At 38.2% G+C, this 25,806-nt stretch overlaps 1 non-coding gene across 1 annotated transcript; it reads right to left on the reverse strand.

Moving 5' to 3' along the window:
- Window positions 1-12,064: 12,064 nt before the first annotated feature.
- LOC121229757 (small nucleolar RNA R71) lies at window positions 12,065-12,171 on the reverse strand. The gene has a single exon (XR_005927712.1). It is a non-coding gene; the product is annotated as a small nucleolar RNA R71 (small nucleolar RNA).
- Window positions 12,172-25,806: the final 13,635 nt, after the last annotated feature.

Raw genomic sequence — 25,806 nt, forward strand, 5'->3', positions numbered from 1 at the left:
AGCACCTATTAGCCATGTACTCAGACACTTACCCGATCCGCTGTCCGCGATCGACTCATAGTGTCGCACACATAGTGTCCATAATGATTCACGAATGTATATTGAGTCCGCACACTCAGTGCTATATAATCAACTCGCACACTTAGTGCTACGTAATCAAATCGCACACTTAATGCTACATAGTCAAACTCGCACACTTAGTGCCGCATGGTCAATTCGCACACTTAGTGCATATATTCATTTCGCACACTTAGTGCACATAGTCAATCGCACACTTAGTGCTGTACAATTTATCCGCGTATTAGCGCCAATTCATGGTCATAATGTTATACCGACGTTTTGTACCGAGATCACAACTCAGTACATCTTACTTTTCTTTATTCAACATTTATCATCAATAGTACATGATATATATATGTATATTTATTCATTCATTCAGCATCAATACATAAACATTATGACCATTTGAAATAATACCAACTACATGCTTAATGACTTACTTTATGTTGGGTAAAATAATTCCGAGTCGGCTACTCGATGACCTTCGATTTCCCTTGTTGGACGCCTCTCCTTTAGGTTCTTGAGCTTAAATAAATAAATCAACTAGTTTAATTACCTTGCTAGTTATTTATAAAAATACACATATCATTCCAACTCGACACAAGAGTCAAATTCATCACTCAAACATTCACACCAATCTATTTGAATATTTTGGCCGAAACCCTCAATTGGCTATCATAGCCTTAATATTTCAATATAAACATGTATACATCAAAGGCAATTTAAACACTTAACCCTTATACTCAATAATGAACCAAACCGTATACCTAATTATTAACACATCATTCCAAATGCATGTATTAACTAACATATATCCAATCCACATGCCAAGTTACCATGAATAAATTAAACTTATATATATATAACTTTCATACCTTGTATCTAATGTCATAAGAATAGCCGAATGTCCAAATTAACCAAGCTTAAAGATTTAACCTTCAACACTTTAATATTCCACAACCTATTCTTCAAGGCTTCAAATATAAAGTGATTAACATTTATACTCTTATGCCGAATTAGCTAACACTTTTAATCCATAGCCGAATGTCATTAAACCTAAACCACCATGAAAATTTTACTTATCACCTCATACCTTATTATCAAATTGAACTAATTATGCTTATAAAAATGATATCAACCGAAACCTTTTGATAATCAAGCCTCTAATTATTATTTCAATTACCCAAACGAAATTTTCTCACATTTAACACTTATTACCAACCAATTGTTGAAGACAAACAAAACCTCATTTCCTCCCTTGACAACCACAACCGAAAGCTCAAATCAACCTACTTGGCCAAACATCAAACCTCCTAACAATCAAAACTTAAGCCATGGAATGATTAGAACTTGAACTAACCATCTTCTTTATACAAAATTTTCCAAGGGTTTCAAGGTACTTACCTCTTCTTAATCCTCATCCAAACCGAACATAAGCAAGAGAACTCTTTCTTCTTCCTTTGATTTTTCGGTCAGAAGAGCAAAGAGGATGAAGCCTTTTTTTTTTTCTTCTAGTTTCGACAAAATGGGGGAGCAAGGATGAAACAACTTTGGTTTCTCCTCCCACTCCCCTCATATTTTATTGTTCTTAACACAACATGTTGTCATAAACTTTTTATAATATGTTTTACCCATCACCATTTGCCTATCCACTTTGTCATGGCCGGCCACTACTATTTAGGGAGGGGGAATTTGACATGCAAGTCCCCTTTTTCTTCCACTTGCACTAATAGGTCCTCATGCATTGACCTATCACATTTTAAAATTTTCTCATATAAGTCCTATTGACTAAATTCACATGCAATCGACTAAATCGAAGCTTGAAATTTTCACACATTCATGATTACATATTCTAGACAATAAACATCACATTCAAACCTTTCAGTGACTCGGTTTAGCGGTCCCGAAACCACTTCCCGACTAGGGTCAATTTTGGGCTGTCACAACTCTCCCTCACTTAAGAAATTTTCGTCCTCGAAAATCTTACCGGTAAATAGGTTTGGATATCGTTCTTTCATCGAGCTCTCGGGTTCCCAGGTTGCTTCCTCGATCCCGTGTTTGAGCCACAACACCTTAACCAACGGAACCCTTTTATTTCGCAACTCTTTCACTTCACGAGCTAGGATACGAATCGGTCCTTCTTCATAGCTCAAGTCAGATTGAATTTCAACTTCTGAGGGATTAATCACATGTGACGGATCGGATCTATAACGTCGAAGCATTGAAACATGGAAGACATCGTGCATCCTTTCAAGTTCAGGGGGCAAAATCAATCTATATGCAACCGGCCCCACTCGTTCGGAAATTTCGTACGGCCCAATGAATCTCGGGCTCAACTTGCCTTTACGGCCAAATCTGAGTACCTTCTTCTAAGGTGACACTTTAAGAAACACTTTATCTCCCACCTGATATTCAATGTCCTTTCGTTTTAAATCCGCATACGATTTTTGACGATCTGTGGCTACCTTCAGACTTTCGCGGATTACCTTTACTTTTTGTTCGGCATCTTTAATCAAATCAACTCCGAAAATTTTACTTTCACCAAGCTCGGTCCAAACAATGGCGTACGGCATTTACGACCGTACAAAGCCTCATAAGGTGCCATCTTAATACTTGATTGAAAACTATTGTTGTAAGCGAATTCAATCAAAGGTAAATACCGTTCCCATGAACTACTAAACTCGAGGATGCAACATCTCAACATATCCTCAAGTATCTGAATTATCCGCTCGGATTGACCATCGGTTTGGGGGTGAAAAGCAGTGCTAAAATGCAGCTTGGTACCCAAAGCTTCTTGCAATTTCTTCCAAAATCGTGAGGTGAACCTCGGATCTCTATCCGACACGATAGAAATAGGTACTCCATGTAATCTCACAATCTGAGAGACATACAATTCGGCTAGTTTATCCAATGAAAGATCCGTACGCACGGGGATAAAGTGAGCCAACTTAGTCAGCCTATCAACAACAACCCAAATCGCATCCTTCTTACTTGCGGACAATGGCAGTCCGGACACAAAGTCCATTGTGACTCGGTCCCATTTCCACTCGGGTATCATGATCGGCTGAAGTAACCCTGAAAGCACTTGATGTTCCGCTTTCACTTGTTGACATATTAAACATCTCGAAACAAAGTCAGAGATGTCTCGTTTCATACCATGCCACCAAAACCGACGTTTCAAGTCGTTGTACATTTTCGTGCTCCCCGGGTGAATTGACATTCGGCTACAATGGGCTTCGTTCAGAATCATCGAAATGAGTTCCGAATTCCTTGGAACACACAAACGACTTCTAAACCTCAAACAACCATCATCATCAATCTGAAACTCCGATTCCTTGTTCGGAACACACTCAGCTCATTTTGCAACCAATTCATCATCGACTTTCTGAGCTTCACGAATTTGATGAGTCAATAATGGTTTGGCTTTTAATTCAGCTACTAACACATTGTCAGGTAGAACAGACAAGTGTACACTCATCGCTCGCAAAGCAAACAGTGATTTCCGGCTTAAGGCGTCCGCAACCACATTAGCCTTTCCCGGGTGGTAATCAATGACAAGCTCGTAATCTTTCAACAACTCAAGCCAACGTCTTTGTCGCAGATTCAACTCTTGTTGAGTCATCAAATATTTGAGACTTTTGTGATCCGAAAACACATGGCACTTCTCACCAAACAAATAATGTCGCCATATTTTCAATGCAAACACAATGGCGGCTAGTTCGAGATCATGGGTCGGATAATTTCTCTCGTGTGGCTTCAATTGTCTCGACGCATAGGCCACAACTCGACCTTCTTGCATCAATACGCAACCCAACCCAAGTAGGGATGCGTCACTATAAATGACAAACTCTTTACCCGATTCGGGTTGCACCAAAATTGGGGCTTCAGTCAAATGAGTTTTCAGTTGATCGAAGCTTTTCTGACATTTCTCCGTCCATTCGAACTTAACATCCTTTTGAAGTAGCTTCGTCATTGGTGTGGCTATCATCGAGAAACCTTTGACAAATCGTCGGTAATAACCGGCGAGCCCTAGAAAGCTCCGGACTTCGGTAACATTTCTCGGAGGCTTCCAGTTAAGTATGGCTGAAATTTTGCTCGGGTCAACTCGAATACCCGATGCGGATACCACATGACCCAAGAAGCTAACCTCTCTTAACCAGAACTCACACTTACTGAACTTAGCATATAACTGCTTATCCCGCAAAATTTGCAACACTAGCCTCAGATGCTCAGCATGTTCGGTCTCATCTCTTGAATAGACCAAGATGTCATCAATAAACACAACTACGAACCGATCCAAATACGGCCTGAAGATCCGATTCATCAAATCCATAAACACCGCAGGGGCATTAGTGAGCCCAAACGGCATCACTAAGAACTCGTAGTGACCGTACCTCGTTCTGAAAGCAGTTTTGGGTACGTCCGAATCTCGAATCCGCAACTGATAATAACCCGATCTCAAATCTATCTTTGAAAACACCGATGCTCCCTTTAATTGATCGAACAGATCATCAATACGCGGTAACGGATACTTATTCTTTATCGTCACTTTATTCAGTTGTCGATAGTCAATGCACAACCTCATGGTTTCGTCCTTCTTTTTCACGAACAATACTGGTGCACCCCAAGGTGAGAAACTCGGTTGAGCGAAACCTCTATCCGTCAATTCTTGCAACTGAGCTTTCAACTCTTTTAACTCGGTTAGTGCCATACGATACGGAGCGATCGAAATTGGCGTAGTTCCAGGTACAAGCTCAATACCAAACTCTACCTCCCGAACAGGTGGCAAACCCGGTAACTCTTCAGGAAAAACATCCGGGTATTCACAAACCACCGGCACCGATTCGGGTTTCTTTTCTAACTCCTTGTCATCAAGTACATACGCGAGGTATGCTTCGCACCCTTTCCTTACATATTTCTGGGCCAACATTGCTGATATTACAGCTGGCAACCCCCTTAAGTCCGCAGACTCAACTCGGATTATTTCGTTATTTGCGCACCTCAAATCGATAGTCTTGCTTTTGCAATTCACAACCGCATCATGCGCGGTTAACCAATCCAAACCAAGAATAACATCAAACTCGTCGAACGGCAAAAGCATCAAATCGGCCGGAAAACAGGATTCTCGGATTATTAGAGGGCATCTCTTACACACTTTATCAACAAGTACGCATTGACCCAAAGGGTTTGATACTCGAATTACGAGCTCAGTAGACTCAACAGGTAGAGTCTTACTGGTTGCTAAGGTTTCGCATACATATGAATGAGTAGAACCAGGGTTAATCAATGCAATCACATTAGTATCAAAGAGAGTGAAGGTACCAGTGATGACGTCGGGGGAGGATGCCTCCTCTCGTGCGCGAATGGCATATGCTCTAGCAGGAGTACGGTTCTCGGCTCGATCGGCCGTATCAGAGGCCCCCCTCTGACTACCACCCTTGCCTCCTAAAATTCTCGGTGGTCTACCTCTAGATGTCACTCCACTAGGTCTTGCACCTTGAATCTTATTCTTCTCATCCAGCTCCGTGCAATCTCTAATGAAGTGGTCCTTCGAACCGCATCCGTAACAGGCCCTGCTAGTAGACTTGCCCCAACATTCACCTAGGTGTCGTCTTCCACATTGGGGACATTCAGGTTTCTCGTGACGATTGTTGCCCACACTAGCTACCGAAGTAGCTCGGGAGCCCATCGATGGTCTTGCCCTGATGGAAATTCCCGCAGTCGCCCTCGACTTATTAATGTCCTCCCTGAACTTCTTTACAGCTGAGAACGGAGCTTTACCCGTCGATCTTTTACGATAATCTCTAGCTTCAAATTCAGCCTTCCTCTTCTCCTTTCCAAGTTCTTCCGCCTTGCAGGCTCGTTCGACTAGTGTTACGAATTCTTTTATTTCCAAAATACCCATTAGTAGCTTTAAATCTTCATTCAATCCTTCCTCGAATCTTTTGCACATAGCAACCTCATCAGCTACACACTCCCGGGCATACCTACTAAGTCTTACGAATCCATGTTCGTATTCAGATACAGTCATACGGCCTTGCTTGAGTTCCAAGAACTCCTTACGCTTCTGATCAATGAACCGTTGGCTAATAAATTTCTTTCGGAATTCCGTTTGAAAGAAGTCCCAAGTTACTCGCTCGTTTGGGACTATGGAAATCAAGGTCCTCCACCAATAGTAGGCTGAGTCTCGCAACAAAGATACAGCACATTTTAGACATTCGTCGGGTGTGCATGACAATTCATCGAACACCCGAATGGTGTTATCAAGCCAGAACTCGGCCCTTTCGGCATCATCAGTTACTATGGCCTTGAACTCCTCGGCCCCACGCTTCCTAATCAAGTCTACAGGTGGCTTACTCAGCCTCACAGGATCAGCGACTGATGGCATTACAGGCTCTTGGGGTGGATTATTCAAATTTGGGAATTGTTGGACAGCCGGGTTGGTTCGGGCATATTGCGCGACCCACTCATTCATCATGGTAAAGAAGGCTTGTTTAGCCCCCTCACCTTGATTATTCGCAGATGACTGAGGTTCAACAGGCGGCGTCCCTTGTGCAGGAGCAGCCGCTACACTCTCAACGTCATCCGCTAGGGTTCTTTCTTCACCGGGGTCCATTTACTAATCAAAACAAAAACATTTCAACCGTCAGAAGTCATCACACATTTAAACATTAACATTCGGCATGTATAGCTAGACTCATACGCGCTATGGTAGTCCTAGAACCGACTAAACCATAGCTCTGATACCAATCAAATGTAACACCCCGAACCCAAAACCGACACCGGAGTCGAACACGAGGTGTTAACTGACTTTAACCCCTTATAAAATTTATTTTCCAGACACTGCCCAATCTGTGTACTAGTCGTTTTAAAAATCATATCTTGAGTTTCGTAACTCGAAAATCAGTTTCGTGATTTTTTCCAGAAACTAGACTCATGTGCCCATCTATGTATTTTTTTCTAGAATTTTTGGTCGGGCCAATTAGTACAGTTTATTAGTCAAAGTCTCCCATGTTGCAGGGGTCGACTACACTGACCTTTTCCCATTACGACTTGGATATCTCCCTGCACGGGGCTTCAATACTGATGCCGTTTGTTTCTATAAAAACTAGACTCAGAGAGGAATCTGTACATATATGGTACGACCCCTAATTATCTCTGGTTAATTTATAATGAATTTCCAAAGTCGGAGCAGGGAATCCAGAAACCGTTCTGGCCCTGTCCCACAAAAATCTGATTATCTCTTAATATACTGCCCATATGATCTTTTCGTTACTTCCTCATGAAAACAGACTCATCGAGCTTCGATTACATAATTTATTCATCAATTAATTCCACTCCTACTATTTTTAGTGATTTTTCAATCTCATGACACTGCTGCTGCCAGCATCTGTTACGAAAGTAACTAGGTCCATTTCATGCCTACCCTTGATCCAACTCAATCGAACATTCGTGCCATTTTCGCATGGCTTAAAGTTTACATGCCAAAGTTCAAACACAACGTAATAGCTTATACATGCCAAAATCTTCTTCTAGCCAACTAAGAAGAAAGTACCAAAACTTGCTATCCGGTGTGATGACTTCGATGACGGCCTGACCCCGCAAAAATAGATGAGTCCAAGCAACCTATAATGGGTGACAAGGAAACACCGAGTGAGTTTATAACTCAGTAAGTCATAAGCAATGCACTACCATCCATCAATAACATTATCACAAGAGGAAACAAAATGGAACGAGACAATTTACTCCATCCATACCGAACCACACCATAGTTCCTCCAACCTATCGATTCAGTTTCATATCAATTCATGCATTCACATTCCATATACTCATCAATAGGACATTGAGGCATTTTCATATATCAATTTATTTTCGTTACAATCAAACGACTAAACGGCCTTTCACCCATCCTACGATAAATTTTATGTACGTGACTTCAAGTATATTTGTCACATAGGTTCAAACTTACCGAGCTCAACACCAAGTATAAGCATAGCACCTATTAGCCATGTACTCAAGACACTTACCCGATCCGCTGTCCGCGATCGACTCAATAGTGTCGCACACATAGTGTCCATAATGATTCACGAATGTATATTGAGTCCGCACACTCAGTGCTATATAATCAACTCGCACACTTAGTGCTACGTAATCAAATCGCACACTTAATGCTACATAGTCAAACTCGCACACTTAGTGCCGCATGGTCAATTCGCACACTTAGTGCATCATATTCATTTCGCACACTTAGTGCAACATAGTCAAATCGCACACTTAGTGCTGTACAATTTAATCCCACGCACTTAGCGCCAATCTCATGGTCATAAATGGTTATACCCGCACGTTTAGTGCCGAGATCAACAACTCAGTACATCTTACCTCTTTTCTTTTCATTCAACAATTTCATCATCACATACGTACATGCATATATATATATATGTATATTTATTCATTCCATTCAGCATCAATACATAAACATTATGACCATTTGAAATAATACCAACTACATGCTTAATGACTTACTTTATGTTGGGTAAAATAATTCCGAGTCGGCTACTCGATGACCTTCGATTTCCCCTTGTTGGACGCCTCTCCTTTAGGTTCTTGAGCTTAAATAAATAAATCAACTAGTTTAATTACCTTGCTAGTTATTTATAAAAATACACATATCATTCCAACTCGACACAAGAGTCAAATTCATCACTCAAACATTCACACCAATCTATTTGAATATTTTGGCTGAAACCCTCAATTGGCTATCATAGCCTTAATATTTCAATATAAACATGTATACATCAAAGGCAATTTAAAACACTTAACCCTTATACTCAATAATGAAACCAAACCGTATACCTAATTATTAAACACATCACTTCCAAATGCATGTATTAACTAACATATATCCAATCCACATGCCAAGTTACCATGAATAAATTAAACTTATATATATATATAACCTTTCATACCCTTGTATCTAATGTCATAAGAATAGCCGAATGTCCAAATTAACCAAGCTTAAAGATTTAACCTTCAACACTTTAATATTCCACAACCTATTCTTCAAGGCTTCAAATATAAAGTGATTAACATTTATACTCTTATGCCGAATTAGCTAACACTTTTAATCCATAGCCGAATGTCATTAAACCTAAACCACCATGAAAATTTTACTTATCACCTCATACCTTATTATCAAATTGAACTAATTATGCTTATAAAAATGATATCAAACCGAAACCTTTTGATAATCAAGCCTCTAATTATTTATTTCAATTACCCAAACGAAATTTTCTCACATTTAACACTTATTTACCAACCAATTGTTGAAGACAAACAAAACCTCATTTCCTCCCTTGACAACCACAACCGAAAGCTCAAATCAACCTACTTGGCCAAACATCAAACCTCCTAACAATCAAAACTTAAGCCATGGAATGATTAGAACTTGAACTAACCATCTTCTTTATACAAAATTTTCCAAGGGTTTCAAGGTACTTACCTCTTCTTAATCCTCATCCAAACCGAACATAAGCAAGAGAACTCTTTCTTCTTCCTTTGATTTTTTGGTCAAGAAGAGCAAAGAGGATGAAGCCTTTTTTTTTCTTCTAGTTTCGGCAAAATGGGGGAGCAAGGATGAAACAACTTTGGTTTCTCCTCCCACTCCCCTCATATTTTATTGTTCTTAACACAACATGTTGTCATAAACTTTTTATAATATGTTTTACCCATCACCATTTGCCTATCCACTTTGTCATGGCCGGCCACTACTATTTAGGGAGGGGGAATTTGACATGCAAGTCCCCTTTTTCTTCCACTTGCACTAATAGGTCCTCATGCATTGACCTATCACATTTTAAAATTTTCTCATATAAGTCCTATTGACTAAATTCACATGCAATCGACTAAATCGAAGCTTGAAATTTTCACACATTCATGATTACATATTCTAGACAATAAACATCACATTCAAACCTTTCGGTGACTCGGTTTAGCGGTCCCGAAACCACTTCCCGACTAGGGTCAATTTTGGGCTGTCACAGGCCAAGGGGGGGCTCTTTGGCTGATGGAATTTTCTATTTTTAGCAGCCACAATTAGCTATAAAAGCCACCCCTTGCTGATCATTCAAAGTATCCCTCACTTCACATCATTCTCTCATTCCCTCTCTCACTTTCCTCTCATTTTTTTTCCATTCCATTCCCTCTTGTTCAAGTGTCGATTTCTTCTCTTGGGAAAGAGGCTCTCATCAGCCATTTGGAGCAGCAACTTAGGTGTTCATAAGCCACCTTGACACCCAAGGCCAACGAAGAACGAAGAGTGGAGCAACTAGTCAAGCCATGGAGAAACACCGGATTTGCTTCTTGTTCCCTATCTCTTTAAATTTTGTTGTTGTTTTGACGAACATGTTTATGAATATTTATGCCATTGAAATGGTTATTTTAATCAATTTAGCTTAAATTATGTTTGTGTTGGGTTGATTATATTCTACCTGCTTAACTTGTTAAAATGATGTTTATGCTGTTATAAGCCTCGGTAAGATGCTTGATTAAGTAAAACCATGCCTAAGTTATTCTTGCGTTACGACTGTGAGGTAACTAATGAATTAATTATTTAAACGGATTGCAATTGTAATTAGTTGACACAATACTTAACCAGTGCATGTTTATTCTTCTAAGGTAGTTGAAGGTTAAATTACCAAAATATCTGGCGATATTATTGCCTTGCATAACTTGCAAGATTATTGTGATTAAATTGTTTCAAGGTAGGAATATCTCGTTACTTCACAAAGTCTTTTATGTGCTTATTAGATTTAATTAATCATTTGAATTGACATAGGGATATGCAAGAGATTGGTTCAATTTAATGAGTATGTATGTGCAATAACATGTTTGCTTGCTAGAATCTGTTTAGTTGGTTGAATTGACATAGGGATATGTCAAGAGATGGATGGATTTTTGTACGTAAATTTGTTCATAAGTTAGCAAATTACCGGGTTGCTATGAATTTATTCGTAACAGTGTAAACATGAGTTTAATAATTCTAAGTTAAAGGAATATGATTAATCCAACACAAGTATGTTGCATTGATTAAATCTTATTCGAAATTGTGCACTAGAACTCTTTTGTTTTATTTTAATTATTTACTTAGTTTTTAAATAGCTTTTGACCATCTTTTAAAATCAAATTATTTTTACCTCACCAAAGTGTTTTACAATTAATTTCATAAATAATTCTTTTTACAGTCCCTGTGGGTACGATAACTCGACATTTACTTGTCATTTTATTACTTATTGCGATTGTGTACACTTGCATATTATTTCCGTCGTTCCAAGTTTTTGGCGCCGTTGCCTAGGACTGTTTCAAAAAGTCATTATTTGTGATTTTTTTAGTTTTACATTTTAGTTTATTTTTCTGTTTAATTTTTAACTTAATTAATTTTTCTTTGATAATTTCAGGAGTTTATGAGTATTGACTAGATTTTTGACTTACTCCCTGTAGACCTTGAGATTGAACGAACTTTCCAATAGCGAAGAAGACAAGCGAACCAGAGAAGGACTAAAGGAATGAATTTCGAGAATATGAATCAAGAACATGGAGCAAACCTTGCTCAAAATCCTATCCTTATTGCTGAAGATAGGATAGAGCCTTAAGACAATATGTTGTGCCAGTATTTAACTATCTTAATCCGGGTATTAGGAGACCCGAAATCGAGGTACAACAATTCGAGCTGAAGCTAGTCATGTTCCAGATGCTTCAGACAGTGGGCCAATTCAGTGGAATGCCTATAGAAGATCCTCATCTTCATTGAAGAGTATTTATGGAGGTGAGCAACTCTTTCAAATTAGCTGGAGTTTTCGAAGATGCATTATGATTGAAGTTGTTCCCGTACTCACTAAGGGACAGAGCTCGAGCCTGGTTGAATTGATTGCCACCAAACTCAATTTCTACATGGCAAGAGTTAGCTGAAAGATTTCTCATGAAGTATTTCCCGCCTAATAAGAATGCTAAGTTGAGGAACGAGATCACTGCTTTCCAACAAATGGATGATGAATCCTTGTATGAGGCATTGGAATGATACAAAGAACTACTAAGGAAATGCCCTCATCACGGAATCCTACACTGTATCCAACTTGAGACATTTTATAATGGTCTCAATGCTCACACGAGGATGGTAGTGGACGCTTTTGCTAACGATGTTCTCCTTTCTAAGTCTTATAATGAGGTTTACAAAATCATCGAGAGGATTGCTAGTCACAATTATCAATGGCCGACCAATTGAGCCGCGTCAGGAAAACGAGTCGCTGGAATACATGAAGTGGAAGCTCTCACTTCACTTGCATCTCAAGTATCTTCAATATCCTCAATGCTTAAGAATCTTACCGCTAATGGGTCTAATAGTTTTGCAGCCCAACCACCTCACCAATTTGAGAGTATAGCCTGTGTTTATTTTAAGGAAGGACATTTCTTCGAAGAATGCCCATCAAACCCCGAATCCATATATTACCTGGGTAACCAGAACCAAAATTGAGGAAGGCAAGGACTGCAATCCAACTTTTACAACCTATCGTGGCAAAACCATCCGAATATTTCCTAGAGTAACTAAGGGGCTGGAGCTAGTAACAACTACGCTCAACCTAGACTAACTCAGCTGCCTAGTTTTCCCCAACAAGCTCAGAAATGAGCTCAGGCTGAATCATCCAATAGCTTAGAGGATTTATTGAAGGCATACATGGAAAAAAAACAATGCTACTCTAAGGAATTTGGAGAATCAAGTGGGCCAGCTGGCTACTAAACTCAGGAACCGACCATAAGGTACTTTACCTAATGTAACAGAGAATCCAAGAAATCTGGGGAAGGAAAATTACAAAGCATTGACATTGAGGAGTGGAAAGACAGTAGAGCCCAACATTATTGAAGCTAAAAAAGAGCCAGCTGATGCTCAAGACTTAAAGGAAGTTCAACCGAGTGTTGAAATTCCAGTTGCACAAGAACCAGAATCTGTAAAACTCAATAAGGTAATTCCAGAACCAGCTAATTCTAACCAACTAACAACTCCGTTAGATGTAGAATTGCTATAGAAAATGAATCAACCAGTTCCAGTAAACAAACCTCCTCCACCCTACCCTTAAAGACTTCAGAAGCAAAAGTAGGAAATCCAATTCAAGAAATTCCTAGACGTACTCAAGCAACTTCATATCAACATCCCGTTGGTTGAAGCACTTGAACAAATGCCGAATTACGTCAAGTTTATGATGGATGTCTTGTCCAAAAAATGAAGACTTGGAGAATTTGAGAAGGTAGCTCTGACGAAGGAATGCAACGCATATCTTCAAGACAAACTACCCTCAAAGCTGAAGGATCCTGGATGTTTTACCATACCTTGCAACATTGGAGCAACATATTATGGTAAGGCATTATGTGACTTAGGTGCGAGTATTAACTTGATGCCTATGTCAATATTTAGAAAGTTAGGGATAGGTGAAGTTAGACCTACTACTATTACACTTCAACTAGCAGATCGATCCTTAGCACATCCAGAAGGAAAAATCAAGGACGTATTGGTACGTATAGATAAATTTATCTTTCCTACTGATTTTGTTATCCTAGACTTTGAAGCAGACAAAGAAGTTTCGATTATCCTAGGAAGACCGTTCTTAGCAACCGGAAAGACCCTTATAGATGTGCAGAAGGGCAAGCTTATGATACGTGTTCAGGATGACCAGGTAACATTTAATAATTTTAAGTCTATAAGATTTTCTGACACAATTGATGATTGTTCTACAGTATCCGATTTAGAGGATTTAATAGTGGAAAAGGAGCGCAACTATGTTGAAGATCCATTGGAACAAATTCTGACATCAGATCCTCCAAATGATGAAGAGGAGGATGAATATTTAGCTTTGTTAGAAGCTAATCAAAGTAGGTTTGATCCGCAATCCCGCTTTGAATCTTTGGAGTTAGAGAAAAGGGAGTATGCCCAACCAAAAGCATCAATTGAGGAGCCACCTAAGTTAGAATTGAAGGTACTACCCTCACATTTGAAGTATGTTTGTTTAGGTAACGCTTCTACTTTGCCTGTGATTGTTTCAGTAGAATTAACTACTGAGTAAGAAGAGAAATTCATCTTGGTGTTGAAACAATTCACGAAGGCTATCGGATGACCATAGCCGATATCCATGGTATTAGTCCATCTGTACGCATGCACAAGATTATCCTAGAAGATAGAGAAAAAAGGACGATTGATGGACAACGATGACTGAGCCCTATCATGAAAGACGTGGTGAAAAAGGAGATTATCAAGTGGTTAGATGTGGGTATCATTTATCCCATCTCAGATAGTTTGTGGGTAAGTCTGATCTAGTGCGTGCCAAAGAAGGGAGGTATCACAGTCATAGAAAATGAGAATAACGAGTTGATACCAACTAGAACAGTTACGGGATGGAGGATTTGCATCGATTATTGGAAGCTGAACAAGGCGACTAGGAAAGATCACTTTCCTTTGCCGTTCTTGGACCAGATGATGGATAGACTTGCGGGGCGAGACTAGTACTATTTTCTCGGTGGATATTCAGGGTATAATCAGATTACAGTAGCACCAGAAGATCAGCACAAGACAACATTCACCTGCCCATACGGTACATTTTCATTTAGACGCATGCCATTTGGTTTATGTAATGCACCTGCTACATTTCAAAGATGTATGATGTCTATTTTTACTGACATGGTTAAAAAGTACTAGTAAGTTTTTATGGATGACTTTTCAGTGTTCGGAGATACTTACGATGATTGATTAGCCAATCTAGCTAAGGTACTAAGACGATGCGAAGAAACAAACCTAGTACTTAACTGGGAAAAGTGCCATTTCATGGTACGAGAAGGGATTGTTCTAGGGCATTAGATAACGAGACATGGAATCGAGGTAGATAAAGCAAAGGTAGATGTTATCGAGAAACTCCCACCTCCAACATCTATAAAGAGTGTTAGGAGCTTCTTGGGTCACTCCAGGTTTTATCAAAGATTTATCAAGGACTTCTCTAGAGTTGCTAAACCTTTATGCAAATTATTAGAGAAGGACACAACGTTCAAGTTCGATGATGAATGCTTAAAGGCTTTCTAGTATTTGAAGATTCGATTAGTTACAGCACCCATAATTGTCACACCAGACCGGGATCTACCATTTGAATTAATGTGTGACGCAAGCGATTTCGCGATAGGAGCTGTCATGGGGCAACGAAGGACAAAAGTTTTTCATCCCATCTACTATGCAAGCCGGACTCTTACAGAAGCTCAATTGAACTATATGGTAATAGAAAAAAGAGTTACTTGCTATTGTATTTGCTTTTGACAAGTTTCGATCTTACCTTGTAGGTACCAAAGTAACTTTTTATACGGACCACTCGGCAATCAAGTAATTACTTGCCAAGAAATATGCTAAGCCGAGACTAATCTGGTGGGTGCTTCTACTTCAAGAGTTCAATCTAGAAATTCAAGATTGAAAGGGAGTAGAAACCAAGTAGCAGATCACTTGTCCAGATTGGAGCCTTAAGAAGGGAATTCTCCTATTATACCAATTCAAGATACATTTCCAGATGAACACATACTGAAGGTAAGTCATGTCCATAGTACCCCTTGGTTTGCTAATATTGCTAACTACTTAGCTTGTGGTTTGATGCTAATTGATAAGACTTATCAACAAAGGAGGAAGTTTCTTCACGATGTTAAGACTATTTCTGGTAAGAGCCATATTTGTTTAAAAAGTGTGCAAATCAGATGATCAAGAGATGTGTGGTAGAAGATGAAGTATAAAAGATTTTATATCATTGTTACTCAGCTCTGAGTGGGGGACACTTCGGAGGTACTCGTACAGCGGCCAAAGTGTTGCAAGCTGAATTCTTTTGGCCAACACTATTCAAGGATGCATATGTGTACGTAAAGAGTTGTGACCGATGTCAAAGGGTTGGAAATATCACCAACAGGAATGAGATGCCTCAAACAAAAATCATTGAGGTAGAATTGTTCGATGTATGGGGTATTGACTTTCTTTGTCCTTTCCCCCCGTCTTTTGGTCACAAGTATATATTGGTAGCAGTAGACTATGTGTCTAAATGGGTCGAAACTGAAGCTTATCCGACAAACAATGCTAGGGTTGTAATTAAGTTCTTGCAGAAACACATGTTCACAGGGTTTGGAACCCCAAGAGCTATCATTAGTGATGAAGGGTCCCACTTCGTGAACAAGTGGTTAAGATGGTTATTAGACAAGCACGGAGTGAAACACAAGGTTGCAACAGCTTACCTTCCGCAGACAAATGGGCAAACTGAACTGGCAAATAAGGAAATCAAAGGCATACTTGAGAAGATAGTCTACCCAAACCGATGTGATTTGTCTAAAAGGTTGGATGATGCTTTATGGCTTACAGAATAGCATACAAGACACCTCTAGGGATGTCACCTTACAGGTTGGTCTTTGGGAATGCATGTCATCTACCCTTAGAGTTAGAGCACAAGGCTTACTGGGCTCTTCGACAACTCAACTTGGATCCTAAGCTTGCTAAGGAGAAACGGATGCTCTAACTCAATGAGCTAGAGGAACTCTGGCTATTCTCCTACGAAAATGCCAAATTACTCAAGGAAAGACTTAAGAAATGGCATGACAAGCACATTCGAGTTCGAGAATTTGAAGCAGGTCAGCGAGTTTTGTTATTTAATTCCAGACTAAAATTCTTTCCAGGTAAGTTAAAATCACATTGGTCCGGTCCATTTACGATCAATCATGTCTATCCATACGGAGTTGTCGAGATCTAAGGTAAGGGAGGTAATTTTCGAGTTAACGTTCAGCGCTTGAAACACTATTGGGGAGATAAGATTGAACGGAATGAAATTTCGTTCATTTTATCGGATGTTTAAAATTTTCTTTTGTTTTTTTTTAATAAATGATTTAGGGTATATTTTCGGGATTAGTATGTTTAAATAAATTCTGTCTAGGATATTGGAACTTAAGCGGGACCGCTTGTGACCCCTCCAATCTTTCTTGGGAATTGATTTTAACATAATTTTCCTAAAAATTATTCTCTAAATAGAAATTTTACTCTTTGATTTTTATAATAAAAAGGTCAATTTTGACATGAGTCTTGAATTGCAACTCAATTCCAAATTTTCATTAAGTCTAGGGACTTAATTGAAACATTTTTAAAATTTGGTTGCTCTTTTCATAAATAATAAAAACTAGATGCCTCTTTTCGTAAATATTTTCAAAAGGCTTCTAGAATAAATGTTTTTAGTTAAAAAATGATAATTATTAATATATAATTATATCCATTATAATATATATAAATTATTATCGATTTTAGGATTTTATTTGATAAATTTTTATAATAAGATGATACTCTTTAATATATAATTATATCTATTATAATTTATATATTAATCTTTATCAATTTAGCATAAAATTAGGATCTTATCTTTGTTTAAATAAATTAAATAGCAATTAATAATTTAATATGCTTATATTTAATTATTAATTGTTGTTATCTTTATATAGGATTAAAACTTAGAATTTTTATTAATTAAATTGTTTTAAGAATTCTACTCTAATTCTTATTTCTCCCCCTATAAATACAACCCATCTTCCTATTCATCTAATACTTAAAACCCGAAGCACCAAAATACCAAAGTGCCGAAACCCCAAGCAACAACAGCACCAAGCAGTCGACTCCATCGCACGCACATCCCGCGCACCCAACGCGCGCGTTGCCTCGAGTAGCCCCAGCCTCAGCTTGCGCCAGGCCTTCACCCCGTGCGCGGTACCGGCCCTCCACACCATCCTGCGCACGCCCAAGTCCTACCTATTGCCAAACACTTGTGTTGTTGATTCTATCAGCCCTGCTGCGCATCACTGCTCCCACACGCACCACGCCCGCACACCCTAGCTGCTTGTGCAGCATTCTTCTTCCATCCACCTTAAGCCACAAACCCTCCAACTCTTCTTTTTAATTATCATCTTTTTCTTCATTATTATTATTAATTTCTAGACTTCTTATATTTTCACAAAAAAAGTGGTAAGACCTAGTCGCTCTTAACTTTTAATTTTATTTTTATTTATTAATTTTCCAATTAATTGAATTATTAATAATTTTTATTAAATTTTATTAAGAAACAAACTTTTCCATCTTATGATCAGCTTAAACATGTCTCGTAAGAGAACTCGTGCTTCCGCTCAAATTGATGAAACACAACAAATTCCACTGTGAAGACGCCAAAGTGAGATACGGAAGTATCTTCAAAAATTAATAGATACATCCAGAAAAAGGCTTTACTTTAAAGGAGAGCAACTACAGAGACTTTATGGCACGTATTCGTCAAGTTGCTGAAACCCTCAATTGGGAGTTGTTTTGTGAAAAGAGACCTAGTGTGGATGAGGAACTAGTTCGTGAGTTCTATACAAATTTAACTTCAAGCAAGATGACAGAAGTTCCAGTTCACAGAATCAAGGTATCGATAAATTCAAATGCTATTAATGAGTTCTTTGAATTACTAGATTTCAAAAATGGTGAATATTCCATGTTGAAGAGCAATATCAAGCTTGAAAATTTGTAAGAAATTCTGGAGGAACTGATAGTTCCAAGTTTTACATGGACTGTGTCAAAACAAGGAATCCACACTTACCGAAGAGAATATTTGACGCCACTCGCAAAGGTATGGTTTTACTTCATCTGATTCAGCCTTATGCCTAGCTCAAATGGGACTACAATCTCATTAGAGCGAATGATCTTATTGTACTCGATCCTAACTGGTAAGACCATTGATGGGGGGAAGATCATCTTGAGGGAGATACGTAATTGTGTTGTTAAGCACTCTGGCCCTGCTCATTTCCCCTTTATGATAACAATTCTATGCTTGAAAGCTGAGATTCTTGCAAATGTAAGGAAGACAGGGTATAGCCAAGGCACAATCACAGATTGGGACCTTTACTGAGTAGCTGGAGACTCAGTCCTACAGCAACGAATTGAAGTGAGGAGCCGAAGAAGCCTGATGAAGTAGAAGATCCCACGATGAAATCATTTGATGTCCTTGAAAAGGTAGAATCAGTGGAGCCAGAAGCTGAACCTGATGCTGAAACTTCGATGTTTAGAGCTCAACAACCTAGCCCAGACCTTCGAGATGAGCTGTCAAAATTGATGGACTTAATGCAACATATGCAATGGCAGCAACAAGCCTACTAGAGACACTCAAAAATAAGGGATGACTCGATGAGAAGTGCTTTTAAGAAAATATACAATGACCCATTTATTTTTGTGCCTGAGTTTCCAGATTTTATATTTGAACCATGGAGTTCATTATCAAAGAAGGAGTGAAGCGATTCATGCAAAGGCGATAGTGATGGAGCAAAAGATGATTCAAATTCAGAAGCGTCTGCAAATAAATAAAGGGAGGATCTTGACTTTAATTTATTTCTGTTCTTAGGTCATTTTAGGATTAAGTTTAATTAGGAATTTATTTTTATTTTTTGCATAATAAAATAAGAGAGGACAATCACTAATAAAATGTGAGCAAGTCACAAAGTATAGAGTGTGGCAATAGATATATACATGTCTAGGATTGGATTTGGAAAGAGCTTGGTACTTAAGCAGTCAAATTGACTCACCTCATCTTTTCTAAAATCCTACCTGGTGTAAAGTATCTATTCGCTACAATGAGGACATTGTTCATTTTAAGTTGGGGGGACCAGAACTTTGAATTATTTCCACTCAGAATAAAATTTTCTTCTTTTAATTATGATTAGGATATTTTGTTCAAAAATTTGAATTCTGTTAAGAATGCTCAATTTGAGTATGAATAAAGTTCTATTATTTCAATAAATTATTATTTTAGCTTAATAATGACATGAATGTATTTTTAATAAAGCATGCAAATTCATACCATAAAAATTTTTAGTTCTTTAGGAAAGTTAGGTATGCATGAAAGTTTAAGTCTTTAGAATTGACTTAGTAGTTTCTTGAGGCGAAATCCTAGGGAGCATGGAACATTGGAAATGAATTAGGCAACTATTGTGTGGATCGTTTAAGCCTTTCAAGCCCACCATGGTAAAATTTTATCCTTTGAAACCCAATTTTGAGACTATATGGCCTAATTTTATTCCGACCCTTACAATAATTAGCCATTACTTTTCGCTTAATGATCTTAGTATTGTCCCAAACACTAGACTCAGTAATATTCTAGATGTTTCTTAAAAATAAGTTTGGGGGAGTTGAAAAGAAGTATCAATTGTTCGAGAATTGCAGTACACAAAGTGAGTGCTCATGTTATTCAGCTTAAATTAAAAAAAAAGGAAAGAGAGCACATGTATTTGAAAGAGATGAACAAAAGAGCATATGAAAGTCAAGTTGGTGTATCGAAGGTAAAAACTCTGAAGGTTCGATTGAGGCTGAGTCTAGGGTTTCTTAAACCAAAATTTATCCATATCTCACCTACCTCTAGCCGAGCCACATTACAACCTTAATAAAGACCTATTGATTCAAAGTCCTCATGCTACCTACATTAGTGGAGAGAAATTGCTATGATCAACATATGAAGACATAAGTTAAGCTTAATGATTGCAGATTAGTCTTGAATAAAAAAATAATAATCAAATTGGTAAGGGTTGACAAGTCTTTGTTACTAAAAGCATTTAGTCTAAATTTTGCTATTTTAAATAAGTTGTTGAATTTAATTTGAACAATATGTATACTTAAGTAGCATAATTATCAGATTTCTTGTTTTTGAGCATAAGTATTTTCTATCCATAATTTTGAGAAAAAATTTGTTCTAAAGGAATTTTTCAAAGGTGTTTCCAAGAAATTCTTTTCAAAATTTGTGCATTACTCGGGACGAGCAATGAATTAAGTTTGAGGGTGTGGAAACACAAAAATTTATATACTTTTTCATACCTAATTTTTCTTAAACTCATGCAAATCTGGTTAAACTCTTGTCGAAAAATAATTAAATATTATAAAATAATTAAATCATGTTAAAATATGAACATGGTGAATTTATTTAACTTTATATTTAACTTTGATTAATTTTGACTATTTTCGACAGATTCGCGCAAAGGGTGAAAATTGGCTCGGCTGACACTGCTGAATGCATAAAACTGAGAAGCAATTTGAAGTACCGAGGCACTTTAATTTCCAGCCTAAGATGGTCCAGAGATGTGTATTAATTCATAATTTGATTAATTTTAATTTATTCCCCATTTAATTTGGGTTAAATAAATTATTTTTAATTAATTATGAGAAAGGGTCCAGTTGAACCGCACTGGTCGAGCCAGATTGAGTGAACCGAACCAGCCACTAAATGGGCAGCCCAGAACCGTCGATATGCTGACCCAAATCAGCATTTTATCTGATTAAATATTCTTGCAAAAAGGCCCTCAAAAGACTTCTAAATTGCGTTCAAACCCCACCTTAATTTATGGCTTTGTAGATTTGCCCCAAGCTTAAAATAGCAAAGTTGAAACTCTCAACTTTGCCATGTGTGTGGCCGCCCAAGCGAGGGCTATTTGGCTGCTGTAATTTGTTATTTTTAGCAGCCACAATCAGCTATAAAATCCACCCCTTGATGATCATCCAAAGCATCCCTCACTTCACATCATTCTCTCATTCCCTATCTCACTTTCCTCTCATTTTTTTCCATTCCATTTCCTCTTGTTCAAGTGCCAATTTCTTCTATTGGGAAAGAGGCTCTCTTCAGCCATTTGGAGAAGAAACTTAGGTGTTCATAAGCCACCTTAATAGCCAAGGCCAATGAAGAATGAAGAGTGGAGCAACTAGTCAAGCCACAAAGAAACACCGGATTTGCTTCTTGTTCCCTATCTCTTTAAATTTTGCTGTTGTTTTGACGAACATGTTTATGAATATTTATGCTATTGAAATGGTTATTTTAATAAATTCACTTTAAATTATGTTTGTGTTGGGTTGATTATATTTTGCCTGCTTAAATTGTTAAAATGATGTTTATGCTGTTATAAGCCTCGGTAAGATGCTTGATTAAGTAAAACCATGCCTAAGTTATTCTTGCATTACGACTGTGAGGTAACTAATGGATTAATTATTTAAACGGATTGCAATTGTAATTAGTTGACACAATACTTAATCAGTGCATGTTTATTCTTGTAAGGAAGCTGAAGGTTAAATTAGCAATGTATCTGGTGATATTATTGCGTTGCATAACTTGCAAGATTACTGTGATTAAATTGTTTCAAGGTAGGGATGCCTTGTTACTTCACATAGTCTTTTATATGCTTATTAGATTTTATTAATTGTTTGAATTGACATAGAGATATGCAAGAGATTGGTTGAATTTAATGATTATGTATGTGCAATAACATGTTTCCTTACTAGAATCTATTTAGTCGGTTGAATTGACATAGGGATATGTCAAGAGATGGATGGATTTTTGTTTGTAAATTTGTTCATAAGCTAGCAAATTACCGGGTTGCTGTGAATTTATTTGTAACAATGTAAACATGAGTTTAATAATTCTAATTTAAAGAAATATAATTAATCCAACACAAGTATGTTACATTGATTAAATCTTATTTGAAATCGTGCACTAGAACTCTTTTGTTTTATTTAAATCATTTACTTAAGTTTTTAAATAGTTTTTTCTAAAACCAAATTATTTTTACTTCACCAAAGTGTTTTACAATTAATTTCATAAATAATTCTTTTTACATTCCCCGTGGGTACGATAACTCAACATTTACTTGTCACTTTATTACTTGTTGCGATTGTGTACACTTGCACATTATTTCCGTCGTTCCATACGACACGCCCGAGCCTTGAAACCATGGCTGAACCTGTCAAATTAACATGGGCGTTCGACACACCAGTGTCTAGCACCCATGGTCGAACCTGTTAAATTAACACGGGCGTAGGCCTACATACACGGGCGTGGGAGAAGTGAACAATGCCAGACACGGCCGTGCGACATGATCATGTGAACCAACACGCCCAAGGTACATAGGCGTGAGGAAATTGTCAAACACACCCAAATTCAAAATTCGTGAATCACACGGGATGATATTGGGGAACACGGGCGTGTTCCCTGGCTGTGTGCACCAAAATCTATAAATAGGTTGCACTATTCATTGTCTTCTTCACCCAAAAAAACCCTAACCCTGCCGCTACAAGTCCACACGCCCTCCCTGCCACGCCCGTGCACTGCTCCCAACTTCTTTCTCGACGCCCAATCTCTTTCCTTTAGCGTTTGTTTACTCCATTCTCTTTTATTTCACTGATTTATAATGCTATTTATCATAGTAATCTATATTTTTCATGTTATTTTCCTCTTTCTATCACACAAATTTCATTTATAGAATAAGTTATCATCTTTTTCATGTTCAAATCCTTACTCATTACATGATTTCTGTACTCCATTTAATTAGTTAGAAGTGAATATTCATGGTTAGAATAGTTGAGATAATCATGCCTTTTGTGTTAACATTTTTATTCATTCATATAGTATGTCGCATTCCATTCTTTGCCATTTTTACTTATATCACCATGCTAATGCAACAAAAATAGGTCATTGAACTTATTGTTTTAGTTAAACTTAGTAGTTGTGGCTAAACATATTTATGCATTTTTCTTTTTGAATTTAGTCATATTTTTTTTCCTTGTCTACTCATCAAGACGAATTGATGTTTTCACTTGCAGGTATACAATGTCGTCCTCACTTGGTAAAAAGGCCATTGTCCCTACTTCAAAGAAAAGAAAGGGAGTGTCATCTTTCTCGGGTCCTACCGCGGAAGTTCATCACCCTTTCTTGAGGTTCCCTATTGGGTCCCAAAAACAACTCTTCCAAATACTCCAGGCCCTACCTTTAATTGCAGGCCACTGCATCGACTGGGCCTGCAATAGAACAAGTTCAGTTGGCTGATGCGATTCGGGCCCTCCTAACCATCGACCCTTGGGACCATTTCTTTGGGATCATCGAGCCATCGTATCTCGAGCCTACAATGGAATTATGCTCCATATTTCATCTTCAGACCATGATGACGAACTATGATGATCCTGGCACGGTGCAATTTTACCTAAGCAGATTAATCTGCCAGCTCAGCGTCCCAGAATTCGGTACTGCACTGGGTTTATATACGGAGGAATTCAAGGAGGTGAATGACTTACATGCTCTCAACCGCCACATCCATCGTTCTCCTTCACGGTGCTGGGACCCACTAGTACCAGGTGGGGCCACCTACAATCTTAGCCTCTCCAAGGCATCGGCTCTTCCTCCATCTTTGAGGCACCTACACGCCATTTTGGCTCACACGACTACAGGAAGGTGAGAGAGCACTGGCGTCGTCAACACTCACGACCTTTCCTATTTCATCTCCCTCACGACTCAGCACCAGACGGAGCGGCATAGGAATGGGGTCATCTCCATTTGCCCCTATGTTACTCAGTTGGCTCGACACTTTGGGCTCCTCAGCACCGCAACCCAAGAATCATCCTTAGCCCTCTTTGGCCAGATGTCTCCACAAGGCATCTTGAGCATGCTTAGCATGAGGATGATCAAAAAGCGCCGACGAACATACCCTCCTCAATATTGTCTCGCCCAATCTACTAAGGAGGAGGCCTACGAGGACATTCCTGATGATGTCCTTCCACAGCACGAGGACCCACTGACTCAGCCACCACCACCCTCTCGTCCAGTTCATGCGGTGGCTTCATATGCTGACATCTCTGAGCGCCTTACTCGATTCGAGCAGTAGTGTTTTCAATGATTTGACAACATTGATGCTACTCTACTGCAGATTTGTCAGCACCTCCACATCTCATCGCCAATCCCACCTCGCGAACCATCCAGTGATGAAGAAGTTTAAAAACATTTATTTAGTATTTAGAATTTTATTTTTTTAACCATCAATTTCGGTTATTTCATTATGAGTAATTATTCTTCCTAATATCCCCTAAAAAAGTTCCTTATTTTATCACAGTTATATAAAACTCCTAAACTCATCATCGCATAGGAACTAAAAACTCCACCAGGAACGGTTCTCCATGACTACCATGTCCTGATCGACCATGACCATAGCTACCACTAGATATAATATTCTTTTGGCGCAGGACTTATGGACTAATGAACCTCTACCACCGCCGGAGTATCCTCCTCCACCCTCGCACCGATTACTCTCCAAAACTCCAGTTCAAGGAATTCATCATACAGGAAGTTTCACTTCTCCCCCTATCTTATAATTACAAATTTATCTTTTCCTATCTATCTTTGTACATTGAGGGTAATGTACATCTTATGTGTGGAGGGGTATTTATTTCATTATCGAAAAAATCCCTGAATGACTGCCTTGTTCTCTTGAAAAGCTCTCATATCATATTTAGGATAAATTTTGATTGATTTATGATTTTGATTGATATATCTTGAATTAAAACATAGGCATTTATGCATTGATTGTTTAAACCTTAAGACATTAGAGAATCAAGCATGATAAGTTGTTTTTTAAGAATTTAAAAATTTAGGTTGTTTCCCCAAAGTTTAGGTATTACTTTGAGTTGGAATTCACAAGTTTTAAACATCAAAAAGCCATAATTTTTGTGAGATTTTTTAGCCTTTTGAGCATCTATTAATTGTTTCATGCTTACTTTTATTATTTCTTTGAGTGCGTCAGTATTGAATTATTATTCTAGAACTTGTTTGATTATGCATGTCAAGATCACACTATTTGATTTGATATGTCAAAATGAGAAAGGCACTT

This window comes from Gossypium hirsutum, chromosome A05 (genome assembly GCF_007990345.1).
Source record: "Gossypium hirsutum isolate 1008001.06 chromosome A05, Gossypium_hirsutum_v2.1, whole genome shotgun sequence".
NCBI classification, from domain to species: Eukaryota; Viridiplantae; Streptophyta; class Magnoliopsida; order Malvales; family Malvaceae; genus Gossypium; species Gossypium hirsutum.